Genomic DNA, 22,981 nt, shown 5'->3' on the forward strand with positions numbered 1-22,981 from the left:
AGGAAGGGGTACCTGGATGGCTCCGTGGTGGGGCATGCAACACTTGATCTCGGGGTCATGAGTTTCAGCCCTATGTTGAGGATAGAAATTACCTAAAAAATAAAATATTTAGGGACGCCTGGGTGGCTCCGTTGGTTAAGTGTCTGCCTTTGGCTCAGGTCATGATCCCAGAGTCCTGGGATCAAGTCCAGCATCCGGCTCCTTGCTCAGAAGGGAGCCTGCTTTTCCCTCTGCGTGTGTGTTCTCTCTCTCTCTCTCTCTCTCTCTCTGACAAATAAATTTTTAAAATCTTTAAAATAATAATCAAGGCAAAACAGAGACTAATAGCCTGGAAACTAATAAATAAATATTTACCATGCATTGTGATAAGCCTCACATGTGGGAAAGGAGGAGGCACTCAGAGAACATACATCAGGGGGACCCAAACTAGTTTAGGAGGTCAAGAAGTAACATTTAAACTGATACCTGGAAGAATTTAGGTAAGCAAAGCTGGGGAATAGTTGACTTGGTGATGCTGGTTGACTGTGAACTGATCATCACTTACCTGTAAGACGTGACTACTTGGAGGCCATGTAGTCTCTGTCTCCATCATTATGAGAACAGTGTGGAACAATGGAGGCACTAATACCACTTGAAACTGCACTGACCAAACAACATCTTTAATGCTAGAACATTATCAGTTCTGGACATTCTTCCACCAAATACTGACAAACTAGAGAGTGACCTGAAGGTAACCACCACCACAATATAGAAGCTTGGATCAGTATGGAAGGAGTACAATAGAATGGCACAGCAGCTGCACACTCAGGCTCTGGGATCAGACAACTGGGCTGTAATCCTAACTCCATCAGTTGCTGTGTGTGTCCTCAGCCCTGACTTTCTGTGAGCCTCAGTTTCCTCATCTCTAAAATAGGGACAATAATCCAAAACTGCTAGGAAGTAACTAAAGAGTAGCTCCTTTAAGAAATACAAATGTATTTAGGTGGAAAAGGAATTAGACTTGTTCTGTTTAAGTATGGTGCTGGTAGATTTGGGGGAGGGGGTTAAAGATTTTATGTATTTATTTGAGAGAAAGAGCACAGGCACTGCGCAGGGGGGAGGGCAGAGGGGGAGGGAAGGGGCAGGGGCAGAGAAGGAGGCACAGAGGAACAAGCAGACTCTGCTCTGAGCATGGAGCTCAGCGTGGAGCTTGATCCCACACCCCCAAGGCCACAACCAAACCTGGGCCAAAACTAAGAGTCAGATGCTCAAACACCTGAGCCTCCCAGGCACCACTTGTGCTGGTAAATATTTTTCTTTAAGATTTTACTTATTTATTTGACAGACAGAGATTACAAATAGGCAGAGAGGCAGGCAGAGAGAGAGGGAGAAGCAGACTCCCCGCTGAGCAGAGACCCAAGGCGGGGCTCGATCCCAGGGCCCTGAGATCATGACCTGAGCCAAAGACAGACGCTTAATGACTGAGCCACCCAGGTGCCCCATGCTGGTAGATTTTGAATGCAGGTGAGAAAGAACTCTTCTGCCACTCTCTGACACACCAGCCATACCCAACTGTCATTGCCCAAGCACACAAAACTCCCTTAAATACCCGTACATTCTCCCATCTTGTTCTTTCCTCTGGCATGTTCTACCCACCCTTGTTTGCTTGAAGAGTTCCTTTTCACCCTCCACAATCTCAAGCATTGCCTTGCTGATGAAGATTTTCCCGTGTGCACAAGACAGGACCGGGTGATCACTTGTCCATGCTCTCACAGCTTTATGGTGAGAGCTATAGTAACATGCATCCTATACCATGACTGCTTATTCACACGTTCATTTCTCATTGTTATGAGCCTCTTGAGGGGTAAGACCATGCACAGCACTTGGCACACGGTGGACAGTAAAAATGTTCACTGGATAAACTGAGTGAATACTGTCGCCTTAGGAGGCAAGGAATTCCTGCCGCCAGTAATATTTAAACCAGATAAGACAACTGCAGATGTACAGACAGGACTGGAGTGTCTGACACTCACCTTGCAAGGCACTACATAGGACCCTCCAAACCTGAGAGTCGTTGGTGCTTGGTGAAGAAAACTAAATCGCAAGGGCACAGAGAGGAAAGAGTTTTATGTCGGGCAAGAGGTAGAGCACATACCTCTCTTTGCCTGAGCCGGAGAGGACAGGACACAGACAGGACTGCAGCAAGAAAGCGATGACATGCCCGAAAGAGGACAGGAAAAGTCTCAAGAAAGGCCCTACTTAAGAGGAGTGGACAAGGTAAAGTACCCACCTCAAGATGATAATGCTTGCAGAACCTAACAGCAGACAACTATTTCCACCCATGGTTCCAAAAGGGCAAGGGGAAGCGAGTGGATTTACCACAACACTATAAAAGTGCAGTGATTTGACACAAGTTGTGGCCTACGCAGAGGAACGGGACTCGGTCTCTGCCACAATCAAGCAACGCAGGAAGAGAGGGGTGGGGTGGGGGGATAAATATCCACGCATCCCAACCCCCTACAATATCCTGCTGGCGTCAGCCAACAGCCAGACCCAACAAAAAGCCAGACAGCAAGCAAGTGTGACGGAGGCAATCTGTTGAAGTCAGCCTCCTGAACCCCAGAGCAGGACAGACAACGAGTAGCAGACTAATGGCATAAACATCATTTGGTGAGCCCTCAAGAGCCGCCATGAAGTCTGGGGCTCGAGGATGACATGGTCCAGGCTCCTTCTAAGATGGGAAAGCTGGTGGCTGTAATCAGAATGAACTCTGAATCGGGAGAGGAAGATGGAGGCCGGGAAACAAACTAGGCCATCACTGAGATGGTTGGAGGAAGAGGGGAGGAGCCTAATTAAGCAAGGGGATGCACTCAGTGTTCATAGCAGCCTCTTGGGAGACTCCTGATTCTCTAGCAGATTGTGCAATCCCTGAGATATGTACCCTCATTGTAAGTGGCCCACCAAGTCACAGAGGTGGAAAAGAAAGTCTCCAAACTGAGATTTCCACCTTTCAGTCTCCTCCTGGTGTCCACTTTCTCCCTTTTCCTTAGTGTCTGTGTGAACTGGGCAGGGCCAGAGGAAAGTAGCCTCGGTGACTACAGGTCCCAGAACAGAGGGCCGCAACCGAGTTTCTTGGCATAAAAGTCAGAAGCAATGAATAGAGGTCATAGGAAGAAATCCCTGCTTGATTATCCGTCACCACACCCCCAAGATTGTGACATCTTAACACTTTTCTGGCTACCCACCCTCTCCTCACACCTTGACCAAACCCATCCTTCCTGCCTTCTCCCTTCCAAAAGCTGTCTTCCATGGGCCCCACCTCGAAGGGAATCATTCCCAGATGTTACATTCAAAAATTACCCAGCAACATTTTCTACAACTGGATCAGCACAGAGAGGACTGGAAGAAGCTTCATGTTCACTCTGTGAAGCCTTCTCTTTCTCCATGAGCAGATTCAGGTTCCTTCCAGTGCCCTGTCCCTCCTCGCCGACCCAGCATACATCACACCAGGTCAGCACCCTGCCAAGGTGGGAGCAGCCACAATAGGGTCCTGATATGTCCTTTCACTGGCTGGATTGGAAATGACTCTGGCTTTATTCTTTGTTTTCTGTTTTCTGTTCAAAGAGTATGAAACTCTTTTTTTACTTGTATTAGTACGCAGTTTCCTAAAATAAAAAGAGAAGGACTATTTGAGTCCTTAGCTGTTTTCTGAGACACTATGCCACAAGGCCTCACTGGATTGGGATTTACCTCGTTTCTTCACTGTCTCAGTAGAAGCTTAGCGGTGCTGAGAGGATTACTGACAATACCGTATCACGGAGCACTTGGAGAGACTTTAAAGATTAGTTCTTCTCTCAACAAACTCCAGGCTATTCAAAATCAAACTATGGAAGGAAGGGACATCTGCCAAAGAAAAAGGCTGATTTCCCACGCACTTAGAAGCTTTTCCCCTACTGGCCTATTACCATATTATCACCAGCAACATGAATCAACAAATCCTGATAAATGGTTTCTATTCTCAGACTGAAGATTTAAAATTATACAAAGCAGCAACGTGTGTGTGTGTGTGTGTGTGTGTGTGTGTGTGTGTCAGAGAGACAGAGACTATGCTCCCTATTCACACAGACACACACACACACACATATGCACACTGATTCTTTCTAACTTGTCCTAAAACAATCCTGTTTATATTAGAAACTGCATTTGAGTTGGAATTCTTAGAGTTGCCTTCCCACCAGTATGTCCACTCCCAAGGACAGCAGGAACACCAATCAGTTCATTCATTAGCTTTGCTTGGACTCAGAGCTGTGGCGGAGACAATCAGATGTCCCTCAGTGGAAAATAGCAAGGCCAACTGAAGGCAAGAAATCAGCTGGAACCCAATGGTTGCCCCTGAAACAGTAAATAACATTCTGTGGGTTCAACAATTCATTTTGTTGATGAATCCAGGACAGTTATTTATCTCACCACAAATCTGTCTTTGTTTTCAGACATCTTTTTAAGAACCAATTTTAATGACACTTTCTTTAATCCTCCTTCTATTTGTACTCAGGTCTGTTTTCTATACTAAGAGCTACACAAATAAATTCCTGGAATCATTACCCTGATGCACTATAAATCTCTTTTATTTGACTACGTGGGTTTTTTTTTTTTCCTGACTTTCAAACAGACACACTACAGTTGCCTTCCTGATGGAGCCCAGTGCAGAAAGGGGAGATGTGGCCCAAAGAGGGCCAAGAGATAGAACTCTCCTCAGGGTGGATGGGAGACCCGGCCACAGGGAAGAGGGAGGGGCTAGGGCTGCATGGATTGAAGTGCTACAACCATCAAGCAGGTATCTAGCTCCTCTTTCGTTCATCTTCTGATGGGTGGCTTTTGACTGCTGGCTTAACTTTCAGAAAGCACCCCACTTTTCCAAGCCTCATGGACCAGCTCCTACATTTGCATCTTATTTTCTCTAGCAAAAAGGAGAGGAATCAGTGCCAGAAAGCTCTAAGAATCAGGGAGAGTATGTAAAAGGCTCTTTTTTTTTTATCCCTCAATGGAACATAAGTTCTCTGAAGACAGAAGCAGAGGAGAGGTGGTTCATTAGGAACTATTAATGTACTGAGATTAACCAATCAGAGGAGCTTCAGCAGAGCCTAGATTTGCTGAGGAGGAGAAGAATATGAGAGGGGTCTGGACTTTTTTGGTGCTCAATAAAACATCGTTATGTTTTGCTTTGTTTTTCAAAGAAACCTCATTTTCCTGGCTGTGATATGAAATATTTCATTTTCTCAGCTGTGTTAAGCAGTTCAGCTTATGGCTATAAGTGGTCTCTGGCTTTTGTCATTAGAATGAGTTGCCCAAGTGCACAGCACTCAAAGATGATGTCCTCAAACGATTATAAGCAAAATTCTTTCCTTCTTCATTCAAGTAAACAGGTCTGGAGTAACTTCTGAATCTGGCATGGGTAAGGGTGTTTCCTCAGATCACTTCACAAGTAGTTATATAAAGCAATCTCATTCTCTTACCCTACCAATTAATAATGGTATATACTTCAAAATCAGCTGGTGAGGGGCTCACCTATGTGATCTATACATCTTGAACAAGGAAAACTAACTGGTATTAAGGCCTGTGAGAAAAGCCATATGGCACAGCAGTGATGCACACTGACTTGGATGTTTACCTGGATTCAGCTCCTATATTGCCACTTTTTAGGGCAAGCAGGACAAACAGTTTAACCTAGGTGTTATACATGCAAAAGGCCTGAACAAAGACTTAGCACATGGTAAGTATTATACTAAGTGTTAGGTATGGTTATTAAAGCAAGAAGACTCTGGCTTTCAGGGCTCCAAGCCACTACTAAGAGGACTGAAGGATTCAAGCCCAAGCTTTCCTCCCTACTGAAGTGGCTGAGCCATTTCCCATGCCATTCACCAGCCCCTGCTGAAGTTGCCCTGTCTTGCCAGTGAGGCCACCACACTAACAATGAATGCCCTCCCCCACTGCCCTCTCCAACCTCTGGATGCTGCCCTCCCAGTCTCTTGCATTAATCCTATTATTCTCCCAAATATAAGGGAGGATTCTCTTTCCACACTTGCTGCATCTCTTCATCAGACTAAATGTGATCTTGCTTTCTCCATTTTCTTAGCAAATCACCCATAAATGGTAGTTGCATCAAATAACTTGATAGAAGCTATAACATGGGCAATGTCAGAAAACATTTGAATGGCAGCTTAAATAACCTGTTCAAAAAGTCTTTTCCCATTGATAAAAATTACTCTTCCAGAGAAGTTGTGAAGGTATCTCCATCTCCCTCTATAAATCAGTATCATTATACTTTATGCGTGCACCCTCACACATACACAGCAACACACATACACAAGTATACACATGTGCACACTCCACCTTGCTGGAGAATTCTGGTCTCCTTTTCTTGAGGACCAATCAACAATTCCAGATTCTTTGTGCAATATTCTCAAGGGCACCTATCATGTTCACATGTATTGTTTGTCAATTAAGTTGTTGGAAGTTATTAATTAACGTAGTGATATTTAACATACAATCTTATGTACCTTTCTTTACTATTTAAAATATACTCTTGTTATCACTAAGATGAAGAATTTCTGCAAAGCTGAATAGCTGCTGACAAAAACAGAGTATGAGCAGAGCTTTCAAAGTGGAGCAGATTTCACTCAATAAACAATTGTAGGACACATGTGCCAGGCGCTGTTCAGAGTTGGGAATACAGAATGGAAGAAAATGGACAAAAACTGTTCCCTGTGGAGCTCATACTACAGTGTAGGGAAGCAGAAAATGAACAACTAAATTAATAAAATTCAAAATATAGAGTATGTCTGATGGTGAAATGTGCTATAGAGAAAAATCAAGTAAGGAATGGAAAGAAACAGAGACATGGTGAGTGATGGTTTCTCAAGATAAAGCAGAAAAACCCATGTTACTCCATCAATATCAACTCCCCTTGCTCTCAGTCCACAAGGGAAAGCAAGAGACCACACCATTAATGCTCAGTAACTATTTTTTTGAATGTGTGACATGCCTCCAAAGAAAACCAAAATCTCAGAAAATAAAGCAAACTTTATGCACCCGCTTCAACTGGGTAGAATTAGTAGCTGGTATTTTTAAACACTCAATACACAGTTGTTGCATAACTCAGTGGCCCAGCAAGTAAGTGAAAGGATTACGGGCTTTCAGGAAGAGTGATCACAGCTCCACCTACAGAGTGAGGCAGCTCTGTACAGAGACTGCAACATCTATAGTAAGAATAGCATGTGCTCGTTTGCTCACCGTACGTGGCATTCCTCTAAGCATTTTATATTGATCATCTCATTTGAACCTTTCCACAATATTGGAGATCCAGGGGAGGAAGTGTCCAGTAAAGAACCTGTGAAAGCCTTCTCTGTTGAGTGGTGCCCTTCCCTATGGAGAAGTGCATCCTTATCAGTCAACAAGTTGGGCCCTGAGTAGACTTCAGAGCAGTGACTCTGATTACCAATCATTCAGGGGCTCTTCAAATTACCAAACACGAATGTTCACATCTTTCTACTCAGCTGCCAGCTCTTCTCAGCAAACCACTGATTCTAATAACGCTCCAGTCCAGACTCAGAACATCCTGTCTTTCCTCTTTCAGTCATTCTACTGGTGGTATTCAGCACTCACTGTATCCAAAGCTCTAGAAGCAGTAAGAGGCTCCACATGTGCATTTACAGACCAAGAAAGAAGGCTTAATGTTTTAAAGTAAAAGCAAGCAAGCAAAGTAATGCACTTGGCCTGGGGTGGACACAACAGGTGCAGGAAAGGACTGAAGACTGATTCATATCTTTGGAGGCTAATTTTGATTCCCAGGAGGACAGCCACTGAAGGAGGGAGGACAGGGCGGTACCTGCAGGTCGGCCGCTTCACTTCGCTGGGAAAAGAGCTACGTGGAACGATGTTCTGGCTGCACAAAAGAACACTCCGAAAACAAGCCACAGTGTAAGCCTCAGCAGCAGCTGCTTGCCAAGTACAGGCCAGCCCCAGACAAGACTATAGAACCCATGCCTGCATGCTGGTTCCCATCTTGATATTTAAGAGCTGAAAATCAGTGCTGCTTTACAAGAAGTCAGAGCTACTGAAAATCCAAACTATAATCAAGAGAGAGAAGCTCTGATTTACTGGGAAAAACCAATTGCTACAAAAGCAGTGATGTAACCAGTTCTGGAAACAGTACCCATTTCATCCTTGTTTCCAGTGTTTTAAAAGGAAAAAGGCAGCACTTTCGTGGGGACGTGGAGGCAATAGTGTAGACACAAAATCGAACAGAACTGGAGGGAGGGGACCTCATGCCCCTGTGCCAGATGTGGTCCCGGTTCAATGCTAATCTGACCCTGTTGCTCTCCTACTTAAACCGTACAGCAGCCTCCCATTCCCTTTTAATTAAAGCCCAAACTCCTTCACCTGGCCCATAGAGACTCACAAAATCTGGTCTTCATCGTGGCTTTCTCTCACTGTGCCTCTTCCCTGCATCCATTCTGAACTTGTCATGGGTCCTCACAGGTGCCTCCATCCCCGCAGCCACTGGCTCGTTGTATAGGAACACCCTTCTTCTTCCTCTCCCCATCTTCATCTGAGTGGCACCTGCTCATTCCTCAGACCTCTCCTTCAATATCATTTCCTTGAAGAGGCTTTCCTTACCCCCCTCTAGGTTAGATCCCTTGCTCTGTTAAAATCCCCACATTTCCTCTCCTGTAATACTCACCAACTTTGTGATTGGTACTTATTTATCAGTCTTCCCTGCTAACTAGACACCTGTTGAAGTGTTCATAAAACACCTGTTAAATTAATCAGTAGATTGAATTGAAACAAAAATTTTTTGGTTTTTTTTTTTTTTTTTTTTTTTTTTTGCTGGTGCCATTGTTTATTTCTTGAGGAAGCTTCCAACGTTATTAATCAGTGTAATTTAAAGGTTCATGGGTGATTGCCAGTGTTACCGGTTTGCATTATGGGTTTGTTTGGTTTTTTTTTAAGATTTATTTATTAATTTAGAGAAGGGGAGGAGCAAAGAGAGACAGAGAATCTTAAGCAGGCTCTTCCCCCAGCACAGAGGGGCTGGATCTCACGACCCTGAGATCCTGACCTGAGCTAAAATCAGGAGTTAACCCACGGCGCCACTGAGGCTCCCGGGAATTACCATGTTTCAAAAGTCAGTAGATAGGGAGTGAAGAAGATATCCAGGAATCCAGTCTTCTAAATATGATTAACCAGATAGCAATTTGAATGCTAAATAGTCTAAGCATCCTTCACTATTTTCACAACTTGGCAAGAGTTAAAATATAAACCAGCAGTTCTTTGGAACTACTATTCTCTGTCTCATCTGGGAAAACCACAGGCATCTCTTTCCCTTCCCCGCAAGCTAGCACGGCCATGGGGGCCCTTGGCCTGGTGTCCCCTGCAGCCCATGCTGCTCGCTAGGTCCAACCTTAGGTCCTTCTTTCTCCCTGAATACTTAAATGAAAGGGGAAAAAAATACATTAAGCAATATCTCAAGAGAGAAGAAAAAGGAAAATTCCAGCAGTTTAGACTTTATGACCATCCCATACTTTTCTCCCAAAAACATTCTAAATAACTACTTTCCTACCTACTCTTTCCCTTGCACCCAGGAAATACTATCTTTCCTCTAATTTATTCTAGAATTCATTCATTCAGTAAACATTTATAAAGCTATTTCTGTGTACCTCACATTGACTCTAAAATTTTTGTTGTTTTCAACATTTTGCATTTGATGATTAATGAGTCGCCTATTTAAAAAATACAGAAATAAGCATTTTTTTTCTTTATTTTGGGGGTAAAAAATTAGTAATCATAAATATACTTCATGTAAACTTAAGGAAAAAAGTTATGAATCTTTGAGTTGAGAGCAATAGAGAAACTGAGCTAAATTGTCTTAAACTTCATGATTTCATTGGCTCACAAGTTTTTTTTTTTTTAAGATTTTATTCATTTATTTGACAGACAGAAATCACAAGTAGGCGGAGAGGCAAGCAGAGAGAGAGAGGAGGAAGCAGGTCCCCTGCTGAGCAGAGAGCCCAATGCAGGGCTTGATCCCAGAACCCTGGGATCATGACCTGAGCCAAAGACAGAGGCTTTAACCCACTGAGCCACCCAGGCGCCCTGGCTCACAAGTTTTTTAAAAGATCAAATGCTGTTGCAGGCCTGGTTTGACCCAAAACTTCATATAGTAACCGGACTCTGGCTCCTTTGGGATTCTCTGGGCTCTGCTCAACTTCCCTCACGGTAGTAGTTATTCGAGATCTCGCTTCTCCCACAACACCAGCAGAGGGGAAGCTCTTCACCACCTCTCAAAAAAGAAAAAGGAAGCTACTTCCTGGGAGCCCCCACTGAAAAGAATTTTTGCACTTCTCAGTGGCCTGAATTTGGCTAGTTGCCCATCCTAGAACAACCTCACGCAGGAAATGGTACACACTTGTTGGCTTAAGCCTGTCAAGATCCTTCTCTGGAGCCAGAAATGGTGTCCATTCTATGCTGGCTGCATAGCTAAGCAAAGTAAAACATATCCCTGAAGGGGAAAATATATATATATATATGAAGGCGTAGAAATGAAAAATAGATACCAAAGAGCAATCAACAAATGTGCATCCCACAGGTGAATCAACTTTTCCAAAGCAGCACCCAAGATGTTCCTGCTCATAAGAAAAAATATGTCATCACTCCTATGTAGCTTATAGAATCCCCAATTCTTAGAAATAGAAAGAATTATAAGGGACACCTGGGTGGCTCAGTTGGTTAAGCAGCTGCCTTCAGGTCAGGTCATGATTCCAGGGTCCCGGGATGGAGCCCTGCATCAGTCTCCCTGCTCAGTAGAGAGCCTGCTTCTCTCTCTTCCTCTGCCTGCCACTCTGCTTACTTGTGCTCTCTCTCTCTGTCAAATAAGGTAAATAAAATCTTTTTAAAAATTTAAAAAATTACTCTATCCCCAGGGGTACAGGTCTATGAATCACCAGGTGGTGGGTATTATAGAGGGCACGGATTGCATGGAGCACGGGGTGTGGTGCAAAAATAATGAATACTGTTATGCTGGAAATAAAAATAAAAAAAAAAAATCAATTTATCAATAAAAAAAAATTTAAAAAATTAAAAATAAAAGAAAGAATTATAGAAATATAATATAACTTATCTCTCATATTTATCTCCCTCATATTATAGCAGTTAAGGCTGGGAAAAGTGAAGTACACTACCCCAGGTTACACATCTAGTTAATGCCATTGAAAGGAACATAAACCAGGTGTTTTTATTTTTGATCCAACATTCCTCCTCATATGTCAATATGACACAATCCAGGCAAAATCAGACCATATGATATGTCATTTCTGTTATTCTCTAAACACAGAGTTTACTTGCAGAGAGTTCGTTTGTTGGGTTTATGAGGAAGGGTTAGGTAAGAAAGCATGGAAAAAAAGAACAATTTTAATTACTTTTTTGTTTCAACTCAACAACTTTCTAGCACATTTATTGACCCAAAAACAAAAAAAAAATTTTTTTATAGCTGAGAAAATGTAACACTAGGACTTTGGTAAAAAGAATCCAGTGCTCACTTCAGCAGCACATATATTAAAATTGGAACAATACAGAGATCAGCAGGGCCACTGCACAACCATGACACACAAATTTGTAAAGTGTTCCATGTTTCCTTTTTTTTTAAGCATTTCCATATTTAAAAAAAAAAAAAAAGAATCCATGTAACAACAGCAATTGGGCTTGTAAATCTTGATCCTAAAACCAAATACCATTTGTGGAAAAGACAAGTTGCTGGCTCTGTTCTCAAAAAAAAAAAAAAAAAACTCAGTGTGGTTTGAGACCTGCCCGGTAATGTTCCTTTGTAATGGCTTTGACATGAGGAGGAACTCTTCAAGGTAAAGGGAAAGAGCTCATGCTGGTCAGTTGTTAAAAATCACAGAGCAACTGGTCCTCTGGAGCCTGTGAATTCTCCTCCAGATCACAGAACTGCATTTCATTTTCAGGGCAGGCCAGCTAGCAAGAACCAGCTGTGGGAGTGGAGAGAATAAATAACAGACAACCAAAAGTGCACTCCTAGAAGCTGGTAAATCTATTGTAGCAGTCACACAGTGACTCCAGTAGTCTCCAGTGTGGAGAACCTTTTCAAGAGCAAACAGCTCACTCAGAGGGTACTTGTCTTAAAATGTTATTTACCATCAGTACCTCAGCAGTAATTCATTTAATTCACGTTTTGCTCACTCTGCTGCCCTGCCCAGATTGCCCCAGCCTCTCTGTCTCCTCCAGAATGTGGAATACAGTCCACATTCAACTTCTAAATAGAAGTTGAATTGTGTGATTCTACCCCTTAAAACACTTTGGCAAATCCAAATGTTTCCAGAATAAACCTTGTCTTGTTAATATGATCCACAAGGTCCAGAACCCACTACCCATGATCCGTGCTGTGCTCCCACCTACCAGACCTCTGACACCACCTCCCAAGATATCTTCATTTTTATTCCTTCCTACCTCTGTTCTGGCTGTTTTCTTCACTTGGAAAGCCCTTCAATGTCTTGACTATAGAGCACGTGTTGACCAGTTGTTTAGTCCCAGGGAAAGATTCTCTCCTCTCAAACTCCCTAGATAATTTCCCCCTTCAACATCTCCTATAACATTGTAATTGGGTGGTTCTTTTTTTACTTCTTGGTCTCCTCCAGAGTGAGGACTATATTTTATTCACCATTGTGTTGTTAAGCCATTTCACAGAGTAGACACCCAACAAATGATTGTTGAGTTGGATTGAAGTGAGTCATTTAATGTCTATCTTACCTTCAAAACAGAATCACCTACTTTGTGCTAAGCCCTATATTAAGTAAAAAAGAAATATAGATAAAGAAGTTATGAACACAATCTTCAGGGAGACCACAGCCTAGCTGGGAGGGTGGGAAGTAAACAGGCAACCCTGTTGTAAATCCTCTAAAAGATCTTGCCCAATTCCCAGTCTTTCTGCTTAATTTCTTGTCTTTGGGATTCTTTTTGCCTTGATTCTTATTCCAGAAACCTCAACTCTCTTTCTAGACTAAGATCTTGCGATTTTACTGCCAGATTCCCAGATTGGTTCCCAGATTCCTTTTCCATGTAACCAGTCCTTCTGTAAGCAACTCTTCAATGAGTGAGGAGAAGGTAAATTCTTCACAGGGTCAGTGATCTTTTGTATCAGAACTCTCCGATATGGTTATCAATCTAGCATTTAATATGAATTATCCACTCCTCTTTAACCTTAAAGTATACAAGAACCTCTGTGTGTCCTATTTTAAATGGATATTCCCCAGTATCCATCCCCCAGATATTCTAGTTATCTCTATTGTAAGTTCTCCAGATGATTTTGAGAAGATGGTACAGAGAATTTGAAAAACATTGTCCTAAGATCCACGTATATGCTTATGTTTTGCAATCATCTACACTGTCTGTATCTCACCACACCACTATAATTTTGGATCCTATAAACTTTCAATGACAGGGCTAATTCCCTAAGTCTCCTACAAAAGAAGTGCAATGTAGACAGCAGAAAATCTACTGTGCATGACTGTCTGCTTTGACTTTTGTATATTATAATCTCCAGAGTCCCCATCACTGGGCACTCTTACATACTGGGACATCTTAGATGTTTTAGGCTATAAGTTACTTGACATCAATCTTAGCAATGTTTTTGGTTTTGAGGGCTTGGCATTTTTTTGGATTTGATTTCAAAGGCAATAGAAACACAAGAAAAAATAAACAGTGGGACTACATTAAACTAAGCTTTTGCAAGCAAAGGAAACCATCACAAGAAGGAAACCTACTGAATAGAAGGTATTTGCTGATCATATATCCACATCTGATAAGGAAATAATATCCAAAATCTACAAAGAACTCATACAACTAAATAACAACAACAAGAAAAAAAATCCAATTTAAAATGGGCAGGAGGTCTGACTAGACATTTTTCCAGAGAAGATATACAGATGGCCAATAGGCACATAAAACTATGCTCAACACCACTACTCACTAGGGAAATACAAATCAAAACCACAATGAGATATCACCTTACACTTATCAGAATGGCGATTATCAAAAAGACAAGAAGTAACAAGTGTTGGTGGAGGATGTGGAAGGGAACTCTTGTGCACTGTTGGTGAGAATGTAATTCGGTGCAACCACTATGGAAAAGAGTATAGTTTCCTCAAAAAATTAAAAATAGAGCTACTATACAATTCAGCAATTCCACTTCTGGGTATATACCTGAGGAAAACAAAAACACTAAAGACATATGCACCCCTAGTTCTTTGCAGCATTATTTACAATAACCAAGATATGGAAACAACTTAAGTATCCATTGATGGATGAATGGATAAAGATATAGATATAGATATAGATAGATATAGATATAGATATAGATACACACACACACAACACACACACACACACACACACACACACACACACACACACACAATGGAATGTTACTACTCGGCCATAAAAAAAAGAATAAAATCTTGACATTTGCAACAACCTGAATTGACTTTGATGGTGTTATGTTAAATGAAATAAGTCAGAGAGAGTGAGACAAGTATCACATTATTTCACTTACATTGTGGTGACTATTTTGCAATACATACAAATGTTGAATTACTATGTTGTACATCTGAAACAATATAATTCTATGTCAATTTTACCTCAATAAATAAAAAAGAAATAAATTTATAATAAAGGTAAACTCCTGAGGAACTAACATTGCCAGAAAATTTTAGAAGAGATACTAAAATTTGTACTGAGTTCTCAGGGGGGAAAAGGAGGGGTTTTAACCATCATAATAATATTTCCCATTTATTGGGAACCAGTTATGTCCCAGACACTGTACTAACTATATTACATATTTTTCTTCTAATCCTCACAACCATCCTTTGAAGAAACTGAGGCACAAGGAAGGCCAGAAACTTTCCTAAATTGACACAACTAGAAAGTCAAAGAGTTAGACAATTCAGGTTTATCTCCAAGTCCATAGTCTTTCTACTGTATCATATATCAAGGAAATAATTATCACCACCTCCTCAATTTCACCAGGGTTATTAATAGAGCAATCACTTGGAAATTTCCAAGAGGTTCAAAAATTCATAAGAAAGGAGTTTTTCTGGAAGAATCAGGGAATGGTTGGGTGTTAGTTGGGTATTCAGAACAATGAAGGAAAATGCCCAAGAGCAGTGTTCATTATTCTGTCCAACTCAATAGTACTAAACATAAAATGAAATGAACTTGGACACTTCAATGCTGTTTTCTCTTTGAAGCAACTGACTTCTACTTAATAGGCCAGGAAAACAGACCACTGAGCATACTGCTGCATAATGGCTCATCCTAATAAGGCTTTTTGGCTGAGTTTCTGTAGTTTCTGTCTGCTTGAAAGATCCCCTGGTCCCTTTCCTAATTGCAGGGGCTGCTCCCAGAATGAACACTAGATTACCAACCCTAGTTAAAGAGCACTTACGGCCATGCTGGCCAGAATACCCACATGGCTTCCAGGCAGCTGTGATGGATGCCAATGATTAATTAATTGATGCCAATGGGGGTTGTAAGCCTGGGGTGAAGGCAAAAAGACAGGGAGCAGACATAGCACAGCCACAGATGTCACACCCCCTGGCACTCTAGCTGCTGTGTGAGACAGTGATGAGAACATTGGGTTTACAGTCACAAGCCCAGGTCTGGGCCTACAGGAAATTGGGTCTTGCTAATTTCTAAGACTAATTCCTCATCTATAAATGAGAAGAATAATGCCTCGCAAAGGCTCTTCGTTATTCAAGTAAGTTATTTGTATATGAAAACTCCAAAAATACTACAACTAGGTTAAACGCACCGCCCCCCCCAACCTCGAGTACTCCCAGTCTGTGTTTCTCTAACAAGCATTCATCATATTTTACATTTATTACATTTTTGTCTTTCTCTCCTAGGCTATACATACCATAAGGATAGAGACTATGTCAATATTGCTCTCCACTATTTCCTAGTATCTACCATACTGCTGGGTGCTGTGATTGGCCCTCAAATAAATATTTGTGAGATAAATGAATAGATGATGAACACTTTCTCTGTAGTGTTCATTTCTTTTGTGAAAATTTCATTCCAAGGTAAAACAAATCTCATATCATCATCATCTTAATTTGTCAGCTAAGGGCAACTCTGTTTCACTTTATAACTACTGTCTCAGACACGGCATAGTCCTCAAGAAGTACATAGTTCAAAGAGAATATAGACATGTAGAAATGAAAAATTAAGGGATGCCTCAATGGCTCAGTCATTTGAGTGCCTGCCTTTGGCTCAGGTCGCGATTCTAGGGTCCTGGGATCAAGTCCCACATCAGGCTCCTTACTCAGTGGGAGCCTGCTTCTCCCTCTGCTTCCGCCCCTTGCCCTGGTTGCGCCCTCTCTCTCTCTCTCTTTCTCTCTCTCTGTCAAAATGAATAAATAAAATCGTTTTTTAAAAAAGAAAGAAAAATTAAGTAACAACAAATGTAGTAAATGCCATCTCTAACAAGTTCTCTTTTTTTTTTTATTTCAATTTTTTCAAAGAACTAACCTCTGGGTTAATCCTAAAACTGCAAGTTTCCGTATTTACAATCACTATAGACAAAATGGACTATTTTAAATACAACTCCAATTGTATAGAAATCTCAGAATTTTCTTTGTGGAGGAGTGCTAAGAACCAGATGTAAATATTATGTGTGCAAAGGTGTAGAGGAGAGAGTAGAGGTGGTCAGAGGATGCTTCTGGAGATCCTAGGGCAATATTTTGTGTAAATAAAGATCCCAGCTCAAAACTTAAAGTTAGGCTCTGTGATTTACAAAGATATGCATGCAGTGAGAAGAAACTGGAAAGCAAATATAGAGCATAGATTCAATGCTCCAATATTTTTAGTACTTTGAAATTATAAATGTTCTTTTATCTGCTTCTATGTGGAACAAATATGCATACTAACATAATAACTTGAGCTAGCCACCAGGGTTTTGTTTTTTGTTTGTTTGTTTGTTTGGGGTTTGTTTTTTTTTTTTTCCTAAGAGGTATTTTTCTTTCTTTCCTTTCCTTTCCTTTCTTTTTCTTTTCTTTTTTTTCTTTCTTTTCTTTCTTTCATTCATTTCTTTCTAAGATTTTATTTATTTACCAGAGAAAGAAAGAGAGAGATCATGAGAAGAGGAGCATGGTAGAGGGAGAAGTAGATTCCCCACTGAGCAGGGAACTCAATGTGGGACTCAGTCCCAGGATAACCTGAGCCAAAGACAGATGCTTAACTGACTGAGTCACCCAAGCACCATCTACAAGGTACTTTTCCCCTGTGATTAGTCTATAAAGAAAACCTGAGGCCAGAGTATCACATGACACAGGAAAGGCTGGGGACACTTCTGGCAAGAAAGGGTTATGATGAGGGTCATCTGGGTGGCTCAGCGGGTTAAAGCTTTAGCCTTCAGCTCAGGTCATGGTCCCAGAGTCCTGGGATGGAACCCTACATCGGGCTCTCTGCTCAGCAGGGAGTCTGCTTCCTCCTCTCTCTCTGCCTGACTCTCTGCCTGCTTGTCATCTCTGTCAAATAAATAAATAAAATCTTTAAAAAAAAAAAAAAAAGAAAGAAAGAAAGGGTTGATGAAGTCTTTATCACTGTCAGGAAGGCTAAGCAGAAGGTAAAATGGTGATAATAATGAAGTGTGAGCCTCTAAAAAAGGCTCCATGGCCTAATGGTAGCAATTGAATAAGTGATTAACACTGTCATAATTCAGTATAAAAAGATAGATTGTAGAGTTCTTTAATGATTTCTAATGCCTCCTTCAAAGAGAACAAGCAAATTACAATGAGCAGAAGTCCCTCTGTATTCATTATCCAACAAATAATTCTGAAATTGAAGCTCATTATTATTTACCTGCTAGTTAATTTTAAGCCTTTAACTGGAATTAAGACCTATGGTAGACACTTGGAAAGTGAGTGTAAGAGAAACTGAGTGTGGGCCCCAAATATTTATTCTCCCTTTCCTCCACAGCTGAGCACAAGACCACTAAAAATAAAGACTGCCTTTCCCAGTCTTGGGACACATGCGTGGCTCAGTACGTTGAGCAACCAAGTCAGGTCACGATCTCAGCATGGTGAGATCAAGCCCTGCCTTGGGCTCCATGCTCAGCAGGGTGTCTACTTGAGATTCTCTCCCTCTGCCCTTCCCCCAATGCATGTATACTCTCCCTCAAATAAGTAAATAAATATTTTTTAAAAAGACTACATTTCCCAGCCTCCTCTGCAGTTAGGTTTGCACATGTGACTAAGTTCCACCAATGGGGTATAAATAGAAGAGTCACCTTAGCAGCTTCCAGGAACCTTCCTTAACAGAGAGCTGATGCGCATTGTTAGACCCCTGATCTTTGTGTCTCTCTCCTTTCTTCCTATTGAAACAAAGATGCTGCTATCTGGATGCTGAGGACCACAGTCTTGGGATACTTGAGCAGAAGATGGAAGATATTACCAGCCCTAAAGATTTTTATACCAAGACTCACTTCTTGAGCCCTGGACTGCTCACTGGCTGACTTACGTGAGAAATAATATACTTCCATCTTGATGAAACCACTATTATTTCGAGGTTTTCTGTTATTTCTGAACCTAAACCTCACTGGTACAAAGAAGGTTTGTATTCAGGTAAATAAGAAACTGTCCCCAACTTTAAAAAGTTTCATAAACTTGAGAAGGGTATGAGTGGCATACATATAACAATAAATTTTGTACAAAGCATAAAATTATGAGTTTAAGAGATCAAAATATTATCATTGAGGCTAGGAACAGTAAAAGGGAGACTAATCACTTCTGTTAAGAAGAAAATGAGGGAAGGAATCATGGCTTAGGTGACATTTCAGTTGGTCCCTGAAAGAAGAATTGATATTTAAGAAATGAAAATAGGAAGACAAAACAGGCAGAAGAAACACCATTATGAACTATAGTAGTAGAAAAGCATGGACTATGTTCAGGGAAGTTTAGATGATTCAGTTTAACCAGAGCACAGGTCATAGATCATGATCCTTACTGATCGTCCAATTGATCTATTTCCTTTCCTGGCTTCATTTTTTTTTTTTCATGATCTTTGTTATTATCTGATGCTCTACTATACTGATTCTGTGTTATGTTTATTTTCTAGAATAACTGAAATTGTAGTTCTCAAACATTTTAGTCCCAGGACCCACTTCACATTCTTAAAAATTACTAAGGGCTGGAGCATTTGGGTGGCTCAGTCAGTTAAGCATCTGACTCTTCTTTGGCTCAGGTCATAATCTCATGGGTCATGAGACTGAGCCTGGCATGGGGCTGCATGCTCAGCAGGGAGTCTGCTTGAGATTCACTCCCTCTTCCTCTGCCCCTCCCCCATCTCTCTCTCTCTCGCTTTCTCTCTCTCTTAGATAAATAAAATAAATCATTTTTTAAAATTACTATGGGCCACAGGGGTGCCTGGGTGGCTCAGTGGGTTAAAGCCTCTGCCTTCAGCTCAGGTCATGATCCTAGGGTCCTGGGATCGAACCCGCACCGGGCTCTCTGCTCAGTGGGGAGCCTGCTTCCTTTTCTCTCTCTCTGTCTCCTGCTCTGCCTACCTGTGATCTCTGTCTGTCAAATAAATAAATAAAATCTTTAAAAAAAAAAAAAAGTAGAAATCTTTAAAAAAAAAATTACTAAGGGCCACAAAGAACATTGTTTATATAGGATACATCTATAAATATCTGCTGTATTAAAACTGATAGAGGGCACCTGGGTGGCTCAGTGGGTTAAGCCGCTGCCTTCGGCTCAGGTCATGATCTCAGGGTCCTGGGATCAAGGCCCGAATCGGGCTCTCTGCTCAGCAGGGAGCCTGCTTCCCTCTCTCTCTCTCTGCCTGCCTCTCCATCTACTTGTAATTTCTCTCTGTCAAATAAATAAATAAAATCTTTAAAAAAAAAAAATAAAACTGGTAGAAAGTTTTAGTTATACTAGGTAAATAATTTCTAGAGATCTGCTATACAACACAATGCCTATAGTTAAGAACACTACACAGTTGCACTTAACACTTTCATAAAGAGAACAGACTTCACATTAATTGTTCTTACCACAAAAACAGAGAAAGGGAGACATGAAGAAACTTTTGGAGGTGATGAATATGTTTATTACCTTGACTGTGGCAATGGTTTCATGGATACATGCATACACCCAAATTCATCAAATTATATACACTAAACATATGCTTCAGTATTTTATATATCAACTGTACTTCAATAAAGTTGTTTTTGAAAAAAACAAAATAATTTAAATTGATGAATTTTAAAATATTAATGCATCTTAAAATAATAAAAATAAACCTATTGTATGTTATTATAAATAGTATTTTTTTAATTTTTTATTTTTTATAAACATATATTTTTTTTAATTTTTTATTTTTTATAAACATATGTTTTTATCCCCAGGGGTACAGGTCTATGAATCACCAGGTTTACACACTTCACAGCACTCACCAAAGCACATACCCTCCCCAATTTCCATAATCCCACCCCCTTCATATAAATAGTATTTTTATGGAAAGAATGTTTTCAAACAAAATCATTGAAAGAGTAGCATTGCTTTATATTTTTGCAATCTTCCTTAATTTCTGGCCTAATAAAAGACAGCTAGATTCCCACATCTGTCTCCACATTCAGTCCACATTCAATCTGCTATGATATCACATATTAGATAGCCCTGGAAAACTTCGCTGTATACACATTAAAAGAATGAGAGTCAAAATGACAAATGATGCCTTAGTATCATTATGAAAACCCAAAAGACTCCACTCCAAAACTGCTAGAACTTATACAGGAATTCAGTAAAGTGTCAGGATATAAAATCAATGCACAGAAATCAGTTGCATTTCTCTACACCAACAGCAAGACAGAAGAAAGAGAAATTAAGGAGTCCATCCCATTTACAATTGCACCCAAAACCATAAGATACCTAGGAATAAACCTAACCAAAGAGACACAGAATCTATACTCAGAAAACTATAAAGTACTCATGAAAGAAATTGAGGAAGACACAAAGAAATGGAAAAATGTTCCATGCTCCTGGATTGGAAGAATAAATATTGTGAAAATGTCTATGCTACCTAAAGCAATCTACACATTTAATGCAATTCCTATCAAAGTACCATCCATCTTTTTCAAAGAAATGGAACAAATAATGCTAAAATTTATATGGAACCAGAAAAGACCTCGAATAGCCAAAGGGATATTGAAAAAGAAAGCCAACGTTGGTGGCATCACAATTCCGGACTTCAAGCTCTATTACAAAGCTGTCGTCATCAAGACAGCATGGTACTGGCACAAAAACAGACACATAGATCAATGGAACAGAATAGAGAGCCCAGAAATAGACCCTCAACTCTATGGTCAACTAATCTTCGACAAAGCAGGAAAGAATGTCCAATGGCAAAAAGACAGCCTCTTCAATAAATGGTGCTGGGAAAATTGGACAGCCACATGCAGAAAAATGAAATTGGACCATTTCCTTACACCACACACAAAAATAGACTCAAAATGGATGAAGGACCTCAATGTGCGAAAGGAATCCATCAAAATCCTTGAGGAGAACACAGGCAGCAACCTCTTTGACCTCAACCGCAGCAACATCTTCCTAGGAACAACGCAAAAGGCAAGGGAAGCAAGGGCAAAAATGAACTATTGGGATTTCATCAAGATCAAAAGCTTTTGCACAGCAAAGGAAACAGTTAACAAAATCAAAAGACAACTGACAGAATGGGAGAAGATATTTGCAAATGACATATCAGATAAAGGACTAGTGTCCAGAATCTATAAAGAACTTAGCAAACTCAACACCCAAAGAACAAATAATCCAATCAAGAAATGGGCAGAGGACATGAACAGACATTTCTGCAAAGTAATTTTCATTATGAAAGTAATTTTGCAGGTATCCTGAGTGGGTCTCAAAACTCCTCCAGATCCCCTGCTATATTTTGAGAACCATGAACTAGAATATAAACTCGGTGAGGGCAGAGATTATCTTTAGTTCACTGTTATATTTGTTATATTCCCAGAACGTAGACCTGGCCTATAGCAAGCACTCAATACCACTTGTCAAATAAATGTATGAACATGATGCCATATTGTGAAGGACAGTGAGTGCCAGGCTAATGAGTTTGGAAATGACTTAATAGACAATGGAGAACCAGTAGAGGTGGCTGAGGAGGGGAATGTAACAATCTGATTAATCTCACCATACCAAAGAGAATGGGTTGGAGAGAAGAGCAACTTGGAGACAGAGGTGCCAAGTAAGATGCTCTTGATCTCATGCTCGTGAGAGTAGTGAGGTTCTAAAGTAGGATGGACATGATACAAACAGAAGGAGGACAATAGTGAGAAATCACTTGATGTGGCATAATAGCCTTCAACTGGAAATCCATGGATCTAATCAGACTTAACTGTGATCTTCACCAAGTCAATCATTTCCTTGTTCAATTACACTTTCTTCATCAGTTAGAAAAAATTTTATTAAATATGGATTATCACTTTCTTCTCAACTATTCAATTTGGAAAGAATAGAACTGTATCACCAAAATATTATTTTTAAATGTCACAAAATCTCAAAGTCTTATTGCTAATTATTGCTGCATTTACTTATGAGAAGACTAGTCATCAGCAAGGCTCTTTAAAAGTAAGATTAGAGAATCAACATTAAACTCCAATGTTAGTTAAAGTGCTTGGGGGAAAAATATCATATACTAGGGAGGTATTTTAATTTAGTTAAATCTCAAGCAATTCCTATGATGCAGTTAGGTTTTTCCCACATTTTTCCAATCAGGAGATATTTAAAAATATACTCAAGGTCACACATCTTGGAATAAGTAATAAGATCAGGAGTCAAACATACACCTGATTCTAAAACTTATGGTCTTCCCAATACATAACACTATCTCAAAGAAATTGAGATGCTGATCAAAT

General features: G+C 40.5%; 1 non-coding gene across 1 annotated transcript; it reads left to right on the top strand.

Moving 5' to 3' along the window:
• The first annotated feature begins 11,565 nt into the window (after positions 1 to 11,565).
• Positions 11,566 to 11,669, top strand: LOC116568342. Its single transcript, XR_004276563.1, has one exon. It is a non-coding gene; the product is annotated as a U6 spliceosomal RNA (small nuclear RNA).
• The last annotated feature ends 11,312 nt before the right edge of the window (positions 11,670 to 22,981 follow it).

The sequence above is a fragment of the Mustela erminea genome, chromosome 10 (genome assembly GCF_009829155.1).
Source record: "Mustela erminea isolate mMusErm1 chromosome 10, mMusErm1.Pri, whole genome shotgun sequence".
In the NCBI taxonomy this organism is placed as follows: Eukaryota; Metazoa; Chordata; class Mammalia; order Carnivora; family Mustelidae; genus Mustela; species Mustela erminea.